We start from the raw sequence: 19954 nt of genomic DNA on the forward strand, positions 1-19954 counted from the left end.
CATTGCTCATCGCAAGCCAATGTTTGATCAATCACATAAGTACAATTTAAATTGCACTCACCTTAGCCTTGCTTTGATTCGATTATTCCGGAACTTGTTTAGGCTCAATATCTACATAAATATATCATTTCAAAAACAACTATCAGAAGCCTAAACTTTAAACTTGTAAACTTAAACGATTTAATAAATCGAATTTATATTTTCATTTAGGGGGGGAATCGATACCCCCCCCAGGGGAATCGGTACCCCCTTAACATTCTGGAAATTTTTCGTTCAAGAAGGGGAATCGATTCCCTCATAGGGTATCGTCCCCTACCAGAAATTGCATTCTAAGCTCGAAAATCATCAATTTTCAACTCAAACCTTCCTATTTCACTTCCTTTAATACTCCTAACTTTAATACCATACTTAAACTTATTTCTATTCCATAATTACTTCTTTAACTTCAAATATAGTCATCCCTATGTAATTAAAAATTCTACTAGTTTGCAACATGTTCAAATTCCTATTCTAACACTTCCTATCCCTTAATTAACTTGATTACAAGTCAAATTCACCTTTAATTCTCAATATACACTTTATTTCAATATTTCATTCCAAACTCCTAATCTTTAAATCCTCATAAACTCTTCATTTTGTTGTTTTAAAGCAAATTAATCCTTCCTTAATCTTATTAGCATCTAATAATCAAAAACTTAAATTTCAGCACATAATCAACTCAAGAGACAACTTACCTTTTGCTTGGCTTCACACGTGAAGAGAAAATGAAGAAGGAAAAGAGAGAATAGCTTTTTTTCTGGAAACTCTCCATCCTTATCCATATATATATATCATTTAATTATATTTTCAAGTCTAATGACCAATTTGCCCTTTAACTCTTTAGATAATTACAATAAACTTTTAGGAAATATTTCTGAACAAATCATTAAACTATTAAACTATTATACTTTAATCACCATATTATGAAATTTTACAATTTTGGTCACTTACCCGTATTTTGGGATGTTACAAAGGTTCACCTGACCTCACCTCCCCCAGCGATCAAAACCCCTATGAAATTGTGGTCGATCGACAACGAATCGATGTTTTGTACCCCTCGAACCCTAGGTTGAAAATCGCGATCTCATGCGATTCCTACAACCAATCGACAACAAATATGGTGGCATATGACTAGAAGGATGGCATGGACTATGCTAGCGGCGATGGTTGTGGTCGAAAAGGGCGGCAGATTAAGGGTAGGATTTGGAGATTTGGAGGATTCGAGGTTATTTTATAATTTTAGATAAATTAGGTTTTTTATATAAATATAATAATATTTTTATTATTTGTTTAAAAAATAATTTTCAAAATATCAGATTGTGACATGTGTCACTTAACGGGGGAAATTAGCGTCATTGACGGCCCGAGCACTTAAATGGGTAAAGTTTATAACGTTAGACACCTAGATGGGCCGAAAAATATTGTAGGCACCCATTCGTGAAAATTGATATAGTTTAGGCACATGTTTTATACTTAAGCCAATTTTAAAATACAAAATATTAAAGTTATCGGATTATTTAAAATTAGGCTTAATGCCCAAATAAGTATTCAAACTATAACATTTTGTGTCAAATAAGTGCTTACACTTTTTTTTGCCCATCCGAATGCCTAACGTTACAAACGTTAGCACTTTATGTGCCCAGACCGTCAATATCGTGGGTTTTCCCGTTAAGTGACACGTGTCACAACCTAGTAATTTTGAAATTTAGTTATTAAAAAATTTATTATATTTATAAAAAAGCCTTAACTTTTCTTATATTATAAAACAACCCAAAATCCTTATGATTTTCCGGATCATACCTGGATATCATTTGACTGCTTGAACTTTTATATTTAAAAAGAAAAAATCTTTAACAAATTATGCATTTCAAAATATCTTTCTTCCTCAAGTTGTATACTTACAGGGTTGATGAGAAATCTTGAACTACTAATAATAGGCTTATCCTGGCAGAATCTTGGACTGATTGAAGAGTCCAAAATTTCTAGGCCTTTACCTTGGAGACGCCCTGCAAATGTTTTTCGTGTTAAAGAAGATGTTCGACCGATATTTTGGTGAGAGATAAATGTTGAACTTTAGCGTCTTTGGCTAGATGTCTTCAGTTTACTGCACTATAATGTTAAATATTTGTGGATATCTGATGTTCTAGCTAATGGTGACAGGGCTAAACGTCCAGAGAGTTACATACCCAGGACTAGTGGTTGGGACCAGTACCCACATGGACGATGGGGTGATTCTCGAAATCCATCCTATAGTGCAATAACTGACTATCAGGTATACAAAATGTTTGAACATCTTTACCCTGTTTTTGTGTTTATTATTATTAATTGGCTTATATAACAAATAAGTACCTAAAGTATATCATCTTTTTTATCTAAGTACCTAAATTTTTTTTTTGTCGAAATAAATACCTAAAGTTTTCATTTTGGTCAAAATACGTACATAAAGTTTTATGGCTTGAATGTTGACATGTCAAGAAATATTGTTTTGTCGGGGAACTCTCGTGAGTCATTACTTCATTTGTATGACGAAAGTGATTAATTTCTTAACAGTTCATGAAGCCCCGATCACGTGACAAGAAACTTGAAGAAGAATGGGCTACCCCATTGAAAAGCGTTGATGATATCCAAGAGGTAGCAGAATTTATAGCTTGGAATCTGTATGGTCTTTTATCCTTTTATCTCAATCGAATATAATAATGACATTGTTCTTCTGGAACTGGTATTTATCAGAAATTTAAAAGTTATTGTCTGGGTAAGTTGAGAGGTAGTCCTTGGTCAGAATTGGATTCACTTCAGCCAGAGACAAAGATCTTACATGAACAGCTGGGAAAGATCAATTTGAAGGGTTTCCTTACCATCAATAGTCAACCAGCCGTCAATGGAGAACACTCTGATTCTCTAGCTCTTGGTAAGTACAAGTTGTGGAAGATTATAACAGGGAGCTATATCGAAAAATTGGTGCTATGTCTGCTACAACTCGTTTGGGCATGGCTGTTCACAGGTTGGGGCGGCCCCGGAGGGTATGTTTACCAGAAGGCTTATCTTGAATTTTTCTGCTCAAAAGAAAAACTAGATGCACTTGTCAATAAGTGCAAGCCCTTGTCTTCTATTACCTACATTGCCGTCAACAAAAGCGGGAATTTGTTATCAAACACCGGCACTACAAATGTTAATGCCGTGACTTGGGGAGTTTTCCCAGCCAAAGAAATAATCCAGCCAGCTTTATGGTGTGGAAGGACGAAGCATTCGAAATCTGGTCAAGAACATGGGCTGCATTCTACCCAGAAGGCGATCCATCAAAAAAATTGCTTGAAGAGGTTAGCTAATGAACTCGACCAATATCGAATAGTGGTTGATAACTTTGATTATCACTACGGTTAGCAAAAGAACTTAAATCTGTTGGGTTTCACCTGATCCGATGTTATAAAAGCAGGTTTTCTGGGAAAGTAAAAGCCGTCCCATCCTGTTGGCAACCCAAATTGAGCACTCATGCAATTTCATTTTTCATAGGATTACGTTAAAGATTCATATAATATAATTAATAAATTTTTCATTTCCATTTTTGCAGATCCAGAGCAGCTATTATTTGGTGAGCTTGGTTGATAATGATTACATTGGTGGTGATATTTTTGCTTTTTTTTAAGGTCTTTGAAGATGAGATTTCTGTTTTAAGCCCTCCACTTATCAAAGCTCCTAAGCCCCCACATAATATCGTGTTTAAATTGCGACATTTCTTTAATGATTTCATGAAAAACGAGGAATTTGTGATGATAATTCATTGGAATTTTAACCCTTTCTACCAGCATGCAGATTACAATGTCTGAAGAGGTTATTATTATTATTATTATTATTATATTTAAGAATGGAGTAAGAAATATGATTTAATTTTTTTTAAATATATGTATCTTCCGAAGAAATATTATTTAATGTTTGTTTTTAGGAATAATTTGATTCATGGAAGATAAGATTAATTTTGAGAATGACATTACCGAAATATTACATCACTTAATATATTTATGAGAATATTGTATTACCTCATTTGATTTGTTTGGTAGGAATATAAGATTATATGTTTGTCTGAAGAATATAATATATGAAAAATATATGTTTTATCAAATTATCCTTGAGATATATTTTGTTAACAAAATGAATTTTTAATATTAAAATTCATAGAAAATATAAATTTTTTTATTTCTAAATTTTAATATTTTATAATAAAATTTGTACACAAATAACTCAATATTTTTTATTTTTAATTATTTATTTCTTTAAAATATTAAAACATATTTACACCAATATAATTATGTATTTATTTTTAGGTTAGGAGATGTACATACTTACACTAGTGTAATTATATGTTAATTGTTACACTGTTTTATTTATAACTGTTTTATTTATAACACATGTATGAGCAGTGGCAAATCCAGAAAATTATTATTGACTGGGCCAATTACATATATAATCTTTCAATTTAAAAATTTAGTAACAATTAAAACTGGTATAACTAAAAGTCCTAAAAAACTTTAAAATTTATGTAAAAAATACATAGTTCAAAATATAATATTTTCATCAATTAAAATGAACTCTCATTTCCATAGAATCAAACTCATCTATGATCGAGATAAAATATACTAAATAATTTTAATTGAATAAAATACGATTTGAGAAGTATTTTAAATTTTTTATTATAATCTTATAGGTAATATTGAAAAATTGTTAAACAAACAACTAATAACATCACAAGTTCATAAGTAATTAAAGAAAAAATATTAATAAAGCAAAATAATTAAAAAAAATGTAGAAGAAGATAAAAAAACTCAAAATCTCAGTAAAGATATTCGATTACTTTCATGCTCTTCAAAGAATTCTTTGAATTTAAAAAGCACATAGTGAAAATAAATAAATAAGACAAAGATAATATCATATCATATAAATTAGAAGCAAACAACTCTTAATTTAAAATTTTAAAGAGGTAGATTTATAGTTAAATTGAAATAAAATAGGACTCTAATTAACTTAATTTTGATTAATTAAAATTTAATATAATAAAAGTATAGAAAAAATTCTCTTAGGCATGGGGCCAAGGTCTACGTCCGCCTCTATGTATGAGTTATACAAGAAAATATCATATCAAATTATATGACAAAATTAATAGAAAATATTAAAAAATATAATATGAAAACTTTTATGAAAATTAATCATAAATAATACATGTAATAAAACATATACAAAAAATAAAATTTGAATCAAATGCGTACGTAAAAGTAATCAAAATAAAATTAAAAAATTGATATATTTTTATTTTACTTTATATTTTATATGCATCAAATTATTTTATAATAAGTACTAAATATTCATAAACCATTAAAAATAAATAAAACAGATTTATACTCGTGTATTATATATATACAAAAGAAATAATCGTTTTGAAATAATTATATTATTTAGGGGTATTATGTCTAAAGGGGAGAAAATTATCTAATACCTAAGAAAAAGGGGAATAGGATTCCCGGGAATGCAAGGTAAAAAAATCAATGTAGATAATTTTTCATTACCTACTATTGGGAATGCTTTTAAACCAAACTTGATTATATAATTCCGGAAAAGATTATTCCCTTAATAATGATATTTTCCTTGATCCAAGGCAACCTTAGAGTAAATTATTGAATTAACTAGAGCTCCATTCTACAAGTAACGGAGCCAAACCCAAGTAGCATACAAGCATGTGTATCTCACTCCCTTAGGCACATGACAAGTACATGATTAGGTCATATTGAATTAACAAAATACAATATTTGTTTCATATAAATGTATATTAGGTTCCGAGCATCTTTTCTGGAACCTAACATGAATTCAAGCTATATAAATTAAAATCATATACAACAGCTGCATCTAAACACATGCAATTCACAACTAAGAAAAAACTTGACCTCTTTGTTTCTTGGCCGTTGGCAATTGGCACACGCTCACTCTATCCTAAAAAGACTCTACCTCGAGTTAAAATCAAACAATGGCAAGCACCAAATCTTTTAACTTATTAATAATGACATTATACAGAAAATTATATCAAACCTGCTACGAAAATCATTGCTTTGGAATGTTTTCGCTTCTATCTGCCGGATCGTTTACTGCATCTGGTAGGCTCTTTAAAACCTGCATTTCCAGTGCAACATTAAACTACTTACAAGTAAAAGAAAGAATAAAAAATAGTGCTGGAGTGGACACATGAGTTGGAGAAACATCCAAGCCCAAGTATCATAAATAATAGCAATTGTAACAGTATTAAGAACAAAAACTGAAAATGAAGTCCGAAACAATACCCAAGCCTATCTACATTTATGATGGAAGTAGAATATTGTAATTGTAATGTTACGGTTGTTATCTGGTATAGGTGCCATGAAGCAAATGCATCAGTTGCTGCATACTGTAGTTGCTCCTTGGATAAAGGATACAACTCCCAGTTCCCTAGCCTAATTTTCTTGGGCTTCGGAAGCTGCAATACTAAGAATTTTAATAAGACTTCCCAATGGAAGCATTCAGCCTCGGTGCTCGAAGCAAAACCAAAACCAAATATCTTGGTGGAAGTTGAAATGCTCATACTATTTACGGGTTGAGAACTAATATCCTACGAGTATGTAAGATGGAAGCCTACTTTAGTGTTCTCCAGGATTTCAAATAGCTAAATTAGATGGTACCTCTTTTGCATATAAGCTCCTTGGCGAGAGCTGCAAGACTCCAATTTCGATGATCCCTGTCAAACTTTTGATTTGCTAGATCTGAAAGATCTTCCAGAGCTTTAACAGATACATTATAGTCACTAAACATCTTGACAGCAACACCATCAATTGCAACTCGAGTCTGTTCATTTACAAGCATTATTTCAAAATACTAAAAGTAAATATAGATTCCAACATAGAAGTTCAGGACTTTAGGCTGCCAATAAAAGGACTTAAAATAAAGACATTACTTTTATAATTTCAGAATCCTCAAGAAGAGCCTGCAGACTTTGAGGTATTCCGGAATGAATAATATGCATCACATAACAATAACGACGGTCACAACATATCTGCATCACTGCAGCCTTTCCAGGCAAAATACCTGCAGCGTCAAAATTCCAAACATAAATAATTATCCATACAGTATCATTTAATGCAATTTTAGCTTAACAAAATCTCTTATCCCCTTTGCAAAAGTATAAAAATGAGAATAAAGTTTCTTACTTGGAATACAAAATTCTTCCACATATGATTGGAAGAGATGCAAGGATGCAATCTTGGTTTTCGTTCTTAAACTACTAGGCAGAATACGAAAATCCAACCAACACGATGCAAGAAAAAGTTCTAAAGGTGTGTATGCATAGATAGAAAAATTTGCCAGTTATCCCCCTTTATCAAACACCATTTCCTTAAGTGCATCACGTGAACTCTTCAATAGTGATTGTCATTCTCATGCCCAATACTTCATCAATGCAATATGGCAGATACTATGTGTTTGCACTTCCATCACAAAAGTGGACACTTCATAATAAAATTGGACATGGCTCTTGTAATTGTAGCAATTGGATGAGGAAAAGTGTGTTCCATCCTTTCATTGGCATATCAACTAAATGTATGTAAATATCATATATAACTACAATTTGTTGCAGTAGGAAATATTGACCTAGCTGTAAATGTAGAAATCCTGGGCTACATTAAAGGAGATAAGATTAGGCAAATCATTAGGCAGATTTCTTGTATAGTTGTAAATTCCTGTGGTTATATTCATTTTTTTTTTATTTTGGTGACATTTTTATCTATATGTGTACAATGTGATCCAACAGAAGAAACATAACCTATCCTTTCTATTTATTTTTCATGGTATCAAAGCATTCTAAAAAACTATAGTTTCATCAAAGAAAAACTAACCACTACACATCCACCATGCCTGAAAGTCAATATGATGTTTCAGTCACTAATCCTACTTCTAAAACACCTACCTCATCCAATAAAAAAAATTCTTAGCCACATCTGATTCTCATTCAGTCCAAATAACAACTATTAGACTAGATGGAGAGAATTTTCTACGCTGGTCTCAGTCTGTGCATATGTATGTTCGAGGCAGGGGGGAGATTGGTTATTTAAATGGTGAGAAGGAAACAGATATTGATGAGCCATCCTAGTCTTCTTGGGATGCAGAAAACTCCATGGAATAAGACATAAGTTCCAATTACAAGTGTTATTACACAGCAAAGGAACTTTGGGATAATGTCAATTTAATATATTCAAATTTGGGAAATTAGTCTCGGGTATATGAAATCATGCTGAAACTAGGGGAAATCCATCAAGGTGAAGATAGTGTCACCAAATATTTTAATTCTCCAAAACATCTATGGCAAGATTTAGACTTGTTTAACTTTTATATATGGAAATCCACTGACGATTTCAATTATTACAAAAAGGGTAAAAGATGATCGGATCTTCAAATTTCTCATGGGTCTTCATGTAGTGTTTGATGAAGGGGTGAATCACAGGGAGACAGCCCCTTCCATCTATTGGTGAGGTATTTGCTGAGGTCCAAAGCGAAGGAAGTCACAGGTTGGTTATATTGGGGAAAAAGGCTCAAACAGAAGCACTGAAAATTCTGCATTAGAAGCAACTAAGCTATATCCTAATATGGGAAGTGTGAACAAACCAAAGCATACACGTGAAAGCTGATGGAAACTTCATGGAAAACCAGCTAACTGGAATGGAACACATGAAGGCAAGTTCAATGGTACTCCCTCTGGAAATGAAGCTGAAGTTTTCCACTTCACACAACAAATTGATCATATACTAACTCTGTTAAAATCTAATTCTGGATTCTCTGGTACTCTTAACACTTTCATTGGCACAAATAGGTAGAAATTTAAATGCCTTATCCCGTGTCTTTAACTGCTCCATGGATCACAGATTTTGGAGCATCTGACCATATGCCCAGATTCTCAAATTTATTTCATATTTATATTCCTTGTTCTAGTCATGAAAATATCCGTATAGCAAATGGTTCTTATACACCAATTACTGGTAAAGGTGCAATCATTTTGTCGAGAACCTTAACTCTTAAATTTGTCCTTCATGTACTTAAGCTTGCATGCAATCTGTTATCTGTTAGTAAACTGTCAAAGGATTCCAATTGCTGTCATTTTTTGCGACTCCTATTGCGTGTTTCAGGACCAGAATTCGAAAGGAAGATTGGCTGTGATAGGATGATAGAGTGTTAGTTCTATCTCTGTTAAAGATAGAATAATGCTTCAACACTATAGATTAGGGCATCATAGTTTCACACCTGAAAAGGTTATTTCTTATTTAAAGGAATAGATGGTTCTGATTTTAATTGTGAACACTGCATTTTATAAAAAAATCATAAGAACATTTATCCTTCAAAGCCTTATCAACCCTCGAGGTCTTTTTATTTAATTCACAATGATGTGTGCCCCCCTCACGGATCCACACTTATTCGGAAAAAATTATTTGTCACTTTAATTGATGATCATACCTGATTGTGTTGGATTTTTTTAATGATCAACAAGTCTGTTAAGACGATCTTTCAATTTTTTTACACTGATAGAAAGTCAATTTCAAACTAAAATCAGTATCCTACATACTGATAACGGTAAAGAGTATTTCAATGAAACTTTTGGAATGTTTAGACAAAGGTATTTAGCATTTCCTCAACAAAATAGTTGTTGAAGTGTTGAACACAAAAATAGGCACTTATTGGAAGTGGCTCGTGCTATTATATTCTCTATGCATGTACCTAAATATTTATGGGGAGAAGCTATTTTAACTGCATCAAAAGATACTGCTTTTCATGAAAGTTCAATGGGGAAAGATAGAAACCGGATAGACCGGTGATATAATAGGAGAGGTGGTCAACCATATCAGTCCCTATCCACGAAAACAATGGATATTTTATCATTAATTCTGTGTATTAATACAAATTCAATGTGTCCACATTTTGATGCTATCCTAAATGTAATCTGAGAATGATTTAAATAGGCCGCTTCCACCTTAAGGCAAACAAGAAGAAAAGGGGAAAAATTGCAAGTATACAACCATTTAGGTTGTCAGGGTTGGAGCCTTTTAATTAAGAGGAAAATATTAATAATAGCCAAAGCAATTCATAAAACATGGAATAAAGAGCTATGTTGCTCCAAATCTTCATTTTACTTGTATTATCCATATACAAATCACATTCGTAAGAAGGCGTGAGACTTTATGAATGAAATTGAAGGTCATAACAGGGTTTTAAATAGCGTTCGCGGTCACATTTTCGATCGTGTCACGTTTATCACGGTTGCGGATATAAATGATACTATTGCGGATATCGCGATCGTGAATTTTTTTTCGAATGAACTGATTTTTTTAATAAAAAACCTGTTTTTTTAAAAAAAATTAAAATAACAGAATAATAGTGGAATAATGGTCCGCTATTGCCACGATTGGTCGCGATCTGTTAAATTGCGGCCACGATCATCCGCTATTGATGTGATTCCGCTTCACACCGTTATTTTCCACGATAGCGATTTCGGACACCACCGTAACAATGATATAACGGCCGCACCGATATTCAGTCGCTATTTAAAAACTTGGGTCATAATTAAGGCAAAGACCTAAAAAGACGAAAACAATGGAGAGAGAGAGAGAGTTTTGTTTTCGAAACCACTAAACATCACAACTATAACAAAAAAAAAAAGCAAAGAATTACTAAAACGTAATGTCAATTCTAGCATAACTATTCCATCCAGAAATCACACTTCGAAAATTCTCCAACCTAATATCTCAACTATTTAAAGTATTAGTAGTTTTTATGCATGTAGTAATAATGATCAAAGGATACCTTTATTTGTTTTCAAACATTTTTTTAAAGGAAACAAAGAGAAAGGATAATGTGGAATGAATGTATCAAGGAAATAGAAGGGGGGGGGGGGACAAACCTTTTTCGAAAGAGTGTTTCCACTCAGTATCAAACCCTAAACTAACTTGACCCATTTCCTTTTTCTTATCCTCAAGTATTTCCAAAAGCTCCGTTGCAGCCTTTTCCACCTCAGCTTGTGTTCTGCTGTACAAAATCTGACCCCCAAATCTCAACGGCGGATACCTTTAGCTTTGGGTGATCTGCAAAATCAGAGAATCAAAGGGTTTACTAATTCATTTATTTTAATTTTAAAAATGGGTGAAGTAAGTGATAGAACATCTCTCAACTAATAAGGAAAGTGTCTTTTCGAAGATTTTAAAAAATGAAGAAGAACGAAGAGAGGCCTCAATGACGTCCATTGATTGGATGACTTGTTCTGTGAAATGCTGGTCCCAATCGGAAGTGCTTTCTTCGTATTCCATTTCGACGTCGGAAGTGGAGGGAAAGGGAGATCGGAAACCTGTAACGGGGTTGAGCTGCTTTGGGCTTTAAAACGTTCAAAATATCTTTTTTTAGGAGAATTGAATCTTGATTGGTTTTCCAAAACTTTTCTTTACAATCTGGTTGGGGGTGGTTTGCGGTGCGGCGCCTAAAAAACGGCTAATATACGGTGTGACCGGTTAAACAAGTGACCGGTTAAAATTTAGACCGGTTATGTTATATTATTTAACCGAAAATATTATAAAGTACAATAACATACTAGGTAGCGCTTATATAATGTAATAGGTAGCGCTTATATTTACCTATTTTATAAGTAAACCGGTATATTTATACCGATAGCATTGCAAATTTACCTATTACATTATATTATATTGAAAGTGTCTATACTTTTTATAAAAAGGATCGATACTTTAACAGTGTTTGTGTTTTCCACCTACAATATTAATTTAATAATTTCATTTGCACAAAAAATTATTTGATTGTTTTGAATTTTATAAAATAATATTTAGAATTTTTAATTTAATAATAATATATCGTAACGTAAAAAATAAATCATTAGACGCCTATAATTACTAAATAATATCTTAAAACTCACTCAAAAGATAACCTTAAATTAATGTTTTCCACAGTGAAAAAAGTATGGACACTTTTATAAAAAGGATAGACACTTTACAATATAACCACTATCTATTACATTATATAAACGATACCTATTACATTATATAAGGGCTACCTATTACATCATATGTTTACCTATTATATTGAAAGTGTCCACTTTTTATAAAAAGGATCGATACTTTTTTTAAAACTTATGTAATTTATGTTTCAATTTCTTTAACAGTGTTTCATGTTTTCCACCTACAATATTAATTAATAATTTAATTTGCACAAAATTATTTGATTGTTTTATATTTTATAAAATAATATTTAGAATTTTTAATTTAATAAATATATATCGTAATGTAAGAAATAAATCATTAGACGCCTATAATTACTAAATTATATCTTAAAACTCACTCAAAGGATACCTTAAGAACACTTGAAGAAGCAGAGAACAACTATCCAAGCAATCAAAACGAGAAAATCCCAACATGATAACAACTGAACATATCATCAATGTTCAAACTCAAGTTGTAGATTTTGATTTCCTTTTGCTTGGCATCATATGAGATTTGGATTTTGATTTCCTTTGCTTGGCACCATATGAGCTTTGGATTTTGATGAGCATCGGAAGTATTTCAGACTTATGATTTGGGTGGTACTCAACTTATGATTTTAGTTGCTATTTGTTACATTTCTTGTATACCACCCAGATCATACGCCCGAACGTTTCTGACGCTTTAAAGTTGACCAAAAAATAAAATGGTCGGGATTTCCCTCGCGTTTATACGTTGGAAAAAAAACAATGGAAATTAGGAATATCAATGATAACATGCATATTGGCTTGGGCTAATATTTATAGTGGAGCCGAAATATATATTGAAATTCAAACTCAAATTGAAATTTAAATTCAAACTCCAATTACATGAAATGAATTTGAATGCAGTGTTAAATTGAACATGAAAATTGCATAATTGATTCATACTGTTCAAGTAACATGCTTTGAACCATCAAGCTAAAGACAATATTGATTGAGTTCAAAGCTGAGTGTGAGTTGATGGAGTTGTCACACTTGTCACATGGTTGGAATAAAGTACTCACATGCGAGATAGATTGTTTTGTTATACATAACCCATCTCAACGAAATTAATCCAAATAATGTACCCATAACAATGTTCAATTAATGTACCCAAACAATGTTTAATTGATTTGTTTAATTTTCAATTTGAATATTTGATTAATAATTTCATTTGCACAAAAAATTATTTGATTGTTTGATATTTATAAAATAATATTTAAAATTTTTAATTTAATAATAATTATATCGTAACGTCAAAAAAAATCATTATACGCCTATAATTACTAAATTAATATCTTAAAACTCACTCAAAGGATAACCTTAAATTAATGTTTTCCACAGTGAAAAAAGTATGGACACTTTTAAAAAGGATAGACACTTTACAATATAACCACTATTACATTATATAAACGATACCTATTACATTATAGGGCTACCTATTACATCATATGTTTACCTATATATTGAAAGTGTCCATACTTTTTATAAAAAGGATCGATACTTTTTTTAAAACTTGTAATTATGTTTCAATTTTTTAACAGTGTTTCATGTTTTCCACCTACAATATTGATTTAATAATTTCATTTGCACAAAAATTATTTGATTGTTTTTATATTTTTATAAAATATTATTTAGAATTTTAATTTAATAATAATATACCGTAACGTAAAAAATAAATCATTAGCGCCTATAATTACTAAATTAATATCTTAAAACTCACTCAAAAGATAACCTTAAATTAATGTTTTCCACAGTGAAAAAAGTATGGACACTTTTATAAAAAGGATAGACACTTTACAATTAACCACTACCTATTACATTATATAACGATACCTACATTATATAAGGGCTACCTATTACATCATATGTTTACCTATTATATTGAAAGTGTCCATACTTTTTATAAAAAGGATCGATACTTTTTTTAAACTTATGTAATTTATGTTTCAATTTTTTTAACAGTGTACTGCGAATTTAAAATGATAATATACTTGTAGTTATTGTACATACCTAAATATGTACTGCGAATTTAATGTTGTACCCACCTTAACTACCACTACCAATGCCACATCCTATTGAAAGCAGCACGACAGAACATGTTCAAAATGAACCTTCGTTTACATATCAACTCCTGGAGCACTGAACTTGCACAACAAAATTTTTGCCATGGATAATACTGATGTAGACAATGTTAAGCCAACCGAGGAATGCCATGAAGTACATAATGTTGATGAATCTGACAGATTGGTTGGTCAGCTCTTCTGTTCACGTGATCAGTTGGCACTTTACAAGGGATTCGCACGGGAACATGGGTTTAGTGCACGTAAGGGAACAACACGGCTTGACGTGGAAGGGAATGTGAAGACACAAGAATTTTGTTGTTCCAAAGAAGGGTTTCGAGTATCAAAAGTCAATACTGTTGATCGTCAACGTGCTCATACGCCAGTCACAAGAACAGGATGTAAGGCTAGAGTCGTAGTTACAGCAAACAAACAACGATCAGTGGTTATAAGTAAGTCTGATCAGAAACATAATCATGCATTGTGCACATCTGCTATGACACCATTTATGCGTTCTAATCGAGCGTAAGTAAGGCTGATATCGATGAGGCAACAACATGAAAGAGGTCGGTGTTGGCACGTCACAAGTAATGAACTATTTAACGCAGCAGGCAGGGGCTATCATAATGTTGGATTTACACATAAAGACCTACAATGCACTTCAAAGAGGTAAAGCAAAGGAAATCGTCGATGGGGAGTGAATGCGCTTATTGCCTACTTTGATTATAAGAAACATGATGATCCCGGGTTTTTTATGACATACTCGGTAGACGAATCGGGGGCATTGTATAATTATTTGGTCGGATTCTACATCGAGATCGGATTACATGCTCGGTGATGTAATTGCGTTCGACAACGTACAAAGATAATTTGTATGGTCGACCAATTATGCCTATTGTTGGTGTCAATCATCACCATAACACAATTGTGTTTGCCACTGCCATAATCGCTGACGAAACGTCTCAATCTTTCGAGTGGGTTCTACAGAATTTTTTAGAAGCCATGATGAATAAATCACCTATTTCTGTTGTAACCGATGGGGATAGGGCAATGCGAGGGCTATCAAATCTTTTATCCCTTATGCTAAGACAGATTATGTTCTTGGCATCTTTCTCGCATGCACAAGCTAACATTGGTGACCAAGTTTACAGCAGCATTCTCAAAATGCATGGCTTCCTGGTGGACAACCAAGGAATTTGATATTCAATGGCGTTCGATTGTTTCAGAATTCAACGTCCAAAAGCATCCATGGGTGATTGAGAAGGGAAATACACGACACTTATGGGCACAAGCATATCTAACCGGTCATTTCTTTGCCATATTCGTCAACACAAAGGTGCGAGTCTATGAATGCTTCACTAGCTATGCACTGAAACACAAGAAGACATATTTAGATGTTGTTCGTGCAATGAGATGGAATTAGTAGAATGCGTATGAACGAGTTGAAAGCGGATTACTTAAGTTCCATACGAAGCCCTTCCAGATCACAAAACTGGTCGACCTTGAAAGCCATGCCGCTGCGATTTTACCCGCGAATCTTCGTTGTTCCAAGATGAACTTATACGGGAGACATTGTACCGGATTGAGGCAGAGATTAAGTCCTTATCAGATGAATGTAACATATATTTTGTCAAGTCGCAGAAAAAAATAGGAAATTTGAAATTAGTTTTGATTCTCGTACGAAAACTCTAATTTGCTCCTGCAAAAAATTCGAGACCGTTGGACTTCCGTGTCGCCATCAACTTCACAATTTTGAAGCAATTGGACTACCATATTTGCCCGGACTTTGATTCAAAGTAGGTGGACTAATGATGCGAAGGCTTCTGCACCCAGCTATGTTGATTTGAATGTGTCTCCAGAAGTGATGCAAATGGCAAGGTTCGCTGCTCTACGTTCAACGTCAAGTAGGTATGCTACATTGCATCAAAGACAGAGTCTTCAAAACCGCAAGAGATGAGATGAAAAAACTAATAGAAGAATTAGAAAACTCGTTTGGTTTGAATCATTCAGTCAACCAGAGCATTGTAGTAAACAATGTTCGTGACCCTCAACGAAAACAACGCAAGCGAAAAGAAGTGCCGAAGAACAAGGTCGAGAAGAAAATTAGGCGATGTGGGTACTGCAACGGTGAGGGGCATAACAAACTAACATGTCCTCAAGTCAAGCTTAGTTTGAGGACAAGCACACAGCCTACATCAACTGATTTTTTCGAAGACGGAATGGAATGACAACGATCTCCATATAATATATCGTAAGTATCAACATCACTCCTATTGTATGTACATATAATATTTTGAATGAAGGAAGAAAAAACCGCGTTACTTCAAATTACCGACACTTTTTTAAATGGTATCGACACATTTTTATTCCAATCTGGACATAAAGTACCGACACAACATTATAAAGTGTCGATATAGGTGTAGACCTATTCGCTCATAAAACCGGTATATTTATACCGGTTATATTACAAAATTATCTATTACATTATAATTATGGGTTCCGATGTGTAAAATGTCGACACTTTTTTAAATCGTATCGACACATTTTCTTCCAATATGGACCTATTTTATTATAATATGTTGAAAGTGTCCATACTTTTTATAAAAAGGATCGATACTTTTTTTTAAAGATATGTAATTTATGTTTCAATATTTTTTAAGTATGTTTCATGTTTTCCACCTACAATATTAATTTAATAATTTCATTTGCACAAAAAATTAGTTTAGTGTTTTGATATTTATAAAATAATATTAAGAATTTTTAATTTAATAATAATATTATACCGTAACGTAAAAAATTAATCATTAGACGCCTATAATTACTAAATTAATATCTTAAAACTCACTCAAAAGATAACCTTAAATTAATGTTTCCACAGGAAAAAAGTATAGACACTTTTATAAAAAGGTATCGCACATTTTTATACCGGTTATATTACAAAATTATCTATTACATTATAAATCTGGGTTCCGATGTGTAAATGTCGACACTTTTTTAAATGGTATCGACCATTTTTCTTCCAATCTGGACATAAAGTACCGACACAACATTATAAAGTGTCGATATAGGTTGTAGACCTATTGCTCATAAAACCAGTATATTTATACGGTTATATTACAAAATTATCTATTACATTATAATTATGGGTTCTGATGTGTAAAATGTCGACACTTTTTTAAATATCGACACATTTTTCTTCCAATATGGACCTATTTATTATAATATGTTGAAAGTGTCCATACTTTTATAAAAAGGATCGATACTTTTTTTTAAGATATGTAATTTATGTTTCAATTTTTTTTAAGTATGTTTCATGTTTTCCACCTACAATATTAATTTAATAATTTCATTTGCACAAAAAATAATTTGAGTGTTTTGATATTTTATAAAATAATATTAAGAATTTTTAATTAATAATAATATATACCGTAACGTAAAAAATTATCATTAGACGCCTATAATTACTAAATTAATATCTTAAAACTCACTCAAAAGATAACCTTAAATTAATGTTTTTCCACAGTGAAAAAAGTATAGACACTTTTATAAAAAGGTATCGACAATTTTTATACCGGTTATATTACAAAATTATCTATTACATTATAAATCTGGGTTCCGATGTGTAAATGTCGACACTTTTTAAATGTATCGACACATTTTCTTCCAATCTGGACATAAAGTACCGACACAACATTATAAAGTGTCGATATAGGTTGTAGACCTATTCGCTCATAAAACCGGTATAATTGTACCGGTTAGATTGAAAAATTACATATTACATTATAATTATGGGTTCCGATGTGTAAAATGTCGACACTTTTTTAAATCGTATCGACACATTTTTCTCCATATGGACCTATTTATTATAATATGTTGAAAGTGTCCATACTTTTTATAAAAAGGATCTATACTTTTTTTAAAGATATGTAATTATGTTTCAATATTTTTTAAGTATGTTTCATGTTTTCCACCTACAATATTAATTTATAATTTCATTTGCACAAAAAATTAGTTGAGTGTTTTGATATTTTATAAATAATATTAAGAATTTTTAATTTAATAATAAATATATACCGTAACGTAAAAAATTAATCATTAGAGCCTATAATTACTAAATTAATATCTTAAAATCACTCAAAAGATAACCTTAAATTAATGTTTCCACAGTGAAAAAAGTATAGACACTTTTATAAAAAGGTCGACACATTTTTATACCGGTTATATTACAAAATTATATTACATTATAAATCTGGGTTCCGATGTGTAAATGTCGACACTTTTTTAAATGGTATCGACACATTTTTCTTCCAATCTGAACAAAGTACCGACACAATATTAGAAAGTGTCGATAAAGGTTGTAGACCTATTCGCTCATAAAACCGGTATTTTATACCGGTTATATTACAAAATTATCTATTACATTATAAATCTGGGTTCCGATGTGTAAATGTCGACACTTTTTTAAATGGTATCGACACATTTTCTTCCAATCTGGACATAAAGTACCGACAATATTAGAAAGTGTCGATATAGGTTGTAGACCTATTCATAAAACCGGTATATTTATACGGTTATATTACAAAATTATCTATTACATTATAAATCTGGGTTCCGATGTTTTTTCAATCGACACTTTTTTTAAATGGTATCGACACATTTTTTTCATTCTGGACATAAAGTACAGACACAATATTAAAAAGTGTGAAAACTTTGTTGTGGATATCGAAAACAATGCTATAGTCATGTGTTCGATACATTTGCAAGTAGATGTAAAATATATTAGTATTGATATTTCAACAATCCTCAAATGTATATGTACACATAGAAGCGAATATGGAATAATTAATGAAAATATACACACAATATAATCACACCAAATTATAAATACACAAGAATGTTCAAATAATGTACCGACAAACAAAATTAATCCGATGAAAAAGGGTTGTTTCTAACGAAGTCCGGAACATTAGAGGCCTTCAACAAATTTTCCAAATACTCTCGTATGTTTCCGCCTTTTTCTGAGGACATACATAAATAATTTCAATTATCAAACTAATGAGGTGCAATTTTACTAACAATAAATTAAATCGCATAAGCATGAATAAATGTTATACCTAGAGCTTTGTCGTTCGAATGGGAAGCAGCGTCAAAGGTATGTGGACATATGTAATTGTATTTCTATATAAACACATAAGTTGTTAAAATAATCAATGTCTGAACACCTGTTCAACTGGAAAACATATTGCATAAATGCAACTTACCGGATTATAAATCATTTTTTCCGCTGAATCATCGACCAAAAGGTATTTAGCTCGTTAAAATCTGGACACGCGTTCCAAACATCATTGAGATCTTTACAGTAGGTAACAGAATCGTATGTTTTGCATTTTTTTTGATCCTGTTCACAAACAGTCGAACATAAATATGTAGGAATCATAGACAACGAAAAGTCAGCAAACTGTAATGACATTCATCTTACCCACACGAATAGAAAATGCTCGGAAAATACAGGTAGTTTCTCAAGTACACGGTCGACGTTATGCCTGAGATTGTAATCAAGTTTGAATGTTAACATTCAAATGTATATTAACGATTTTGACTACAGTAATTCAATTGCCTCAAACATGTTCTAACTCATCTTTGAAGACCAAAGGGCAACAACAAAATTGTCGACACAAAATTGCATAAATTCAAATAATCCTCTTCTGAGGACAACATCTACAACATGAAGAAAATGAGATTAAAGTTCTACGCTTATATGTTAAATAATGGATAAAAAGAATAGAATTAAAACCTGCCG

At 31.9% G+C, this 19954-nt stretch overlaps 2 pseudogenes; one reads left to right on the forward strand and one right to left on the reverse strand.

Moving 5' to 3' along the window:
- The first annotated feature begins 1183 nt into the window (after positions 1-1183).
- Positions 1184-3746, forward strand: LOC120119197 (annotated as a pseudogene).
- Positions 3747-6049: 2303 nt separating this feature from the next.
- On the reverse strand, positions 6050-11403 carry LOC120119291 (annotated as a pseudogene).
- Positions 11404-19954: the final 8551 nt, after the last annotated feature.

The sequence above is a fragment of the Hibiscus syriacus genome, unplaced genomic scaffold, assembly GCF_006381635.1.
Source record: "Hibiscus syriacus cultivar Baekdansim isolate YM2019G1 unplaced genomic scaffold, ASM638163v2 tig00110332_pilon, whole genome shotgun sequence".
Lineage (NCBI taxonomy): Eukaryota > Viridiplantae > Streptophyta > Magnoliopsida > Malvales > Malvaceae > Hibiscus > Hibiscus syriacus.